Source organism: Octopus bimaculoides, chromosome 16, assembly GCF_001194135.2.
Source record: "Octopus bimaculoides isolate UCB-OBI-ISO-001 chromosome 16, ASM119413v2, whole genome shotgun sequence".
In the NCBI taxonomy this organism is placed as follows: Eukaryota; Metazoa; Mollusca; class Cephalopoda; order Octopoda; family Octopodidae; genus Octopus; species Octopus bimaculoides.
The window spans coordinates 25130879-25133596 of record NC_068996.1 but is presented as its reverse complement, the minus strand read 5'-3'; positions in this window follow the sequence as shown (position 1 = coordinate 25133596).

Genomic DNA, 2718 nt, shown 5'->3' with positions numbered 1-2718 from the left:
TATGCATGTGTGTATATATATATATATGTATATATAAATATATATATATAATGCAAGAGAGTTAGGGGTTGAGGATTCAACCCACTAAGGGATAGTATCTATCCAATATACTGCTGGGAGGGTACCCAATTATTGTTACACTAGTGTTATACCAAGTGTAATAAGTGGGAGCGGGTAAAAGGGGGGGGTGTTTTAACCTAAATTTATATATCAATTAGAAAATGGAGGATAATATGCTGAACCCAACGACTTGCAGACAGTGTATCCCGTTGAATTCATTAACTTAATTTGTAACTAAAGTGACAAAAAACCACAAAGTACAAGTGTTTATGACAAACCATGTTATATTGGCAACCGGGTTTACAAATAAAAAGTACATAAGGAATTTGAGAATAAACATAAACTTAATCTTACGGCTGTTTCGGCCTAGCGTTGGCATGCCACATTCTATCCGAATAGCTCCTGCTGGAGTAATTAGCAGATGAAATGGCGGTACATGCACGATTCGCTAGGCCTCTTCAGAGATTCACAAAAAATTCCATACAAATATACAGTAAGAGATAAAAACAAAAATGGAATAGAAATAAAAATAAAAATAAGGGTACAGCAAGAATAAAATAAAAAGTAAATAAATGAAAAATGAAAATATAACATAAAAAATATAAAAATATAAAATATAAAAATATAAGGCACATAAAAAGCCTACAAACAGTACATGAGGTCATACAAATAGTTATAGACACTCAATATATAAGTCCGTGTGCATAACCATACTCAGATGTTCAATGATTCAAGATCATATATATATGTGAGTACACATGTGTGTCTATATCCATCTATCCCCTCACACATATGTATACATATACAAATATGTATACACAGGCATTCTCCTACGTACATGGTCCCTGGTACCAATGCTATCTACTGTGTTTCGAAGGCTGTTTATGTTTTTTTTTTAAATTTTGCTGAGTGTGTGTCAGTTCTGTATATTTTGGATGGGTTTATGTGGAAGTTCATTTCATAGGAGTTATTAATATTCTAGTAGCAATAACAGTGACCAAAGAAAACGTGGAGGGGACAGGGGGGGAGATTGGGAGAGTTGGCTTGAGGAGGTAGGATGGCCAAAATCAGGTGAGATGGCGAGATGATGTGAGAGCAGTTGCTACAAGAGTGAGTTAAATCCAGTCACCCTCATGGATTTAAAATATTGGAATTCATCATTATATATGTATATATATATATATATATATATATATATATATATATATATATATATATATATTTATATACATACATACGTACATTCATACATACATACATACATACATGCATATAGGAGAGTATTGTAGTTTGCTTGAAGTATTGTGTATTGTTTGTAAAATATAATGTGTCTTGAATGGCACAACAATGCTCTATAATAACAACAATGGACTATAATAACTGTTATAATTTAATCGTCCATAGTCAGACTATGGATGATTAAATTATAAATTATTCTAGTCCATAGCTGTTATTATAGAGCATTGTTGTGCCATTCAAGACACATTATATTTTATACGCGCGCGCGCACACACACACACACACACACACACACACACTCATGACAGAAGTAAATAGACACCTCATAAAATATCGTTTTATGTTTATTTTAATTCAAAAAGGGTTATAGTTGTTATTAATTGACATTTTAATGTTTCAGGTTCTATATGTGACTGTTTAATTATGCCATTTACAAAACATGTACAAAAGAAACTTTGGAAAGGAGCCTAGAAGCCATTTTGTGGGTCAATCTGAAGGTGGACTTAGCATAAAATCACAGTAAACCTTGGGATTCCACTTTCTACAGTGATTGTGCAATTCACTGGATAGGGGAAGGAGTCCACATCACCTTGCCCACATCACCTTTCATTTTGTTAAGAGAAGTGTGGAGGATAATCCTTATTGCAAAGCCTCTGATACAGCAGAACAAGTTGATATCAGTCACAGAACATCTGTCAGGTATCTCCACAAACTTAGCTACTCTGGCAGAGCAGCAAGAGGGAAGCCACTTCTTCGACCAACCAATACCAAGCGGAGACAAGATTGGGCCAGTGAAATGGTGAAGAGGCCACTAGCATTTGATGAGTTCAGATTTGCTGTATTTTCTGGCAGTGGTTGAGTGTGGGTCTAGAGACTCTATGATCAAGAATTTGATGTGAAAAACTTGTAGTCAAAAATGAAACACAGTGGCTACCCTATGATGGTCTGGGGAGCAATTTGGAGCAATGGTCGATCAGAGCTGGTGGAGTGTGAGGGAAACATAAACTCAGATAAATATGTGTCCATTTTGCAGAAAGGACTCCTTCCAGTCTTTCCAGTAGGGAAATAATTTAAAAAGACTCTTTATTTATGGAAGATGGGGCTCCTTGTCACACAGCTAAAAAGACCCAAGATTGGTTAGAAGAGAATAGCATTAAAAAGCTTCCATGGCCAAACAGTCACCAGATATGAACCCTATTGAACACCTTTGGAACATAATGGACAGGACAGTTCATAAAAAGAACAAAAAAGCATCCTCAAAGCCAAATCTTTTGAGTTTATTGCATGAAACTTGGCAAGAAATTCCTCTACTAAATATTAGATATTCACAATAACTGATAAACAATTTGAATGTATAATTTCAGATTTAAATAAATTTTAATGATTATGATTATAAGGGTGTCACGTCTTATATATATA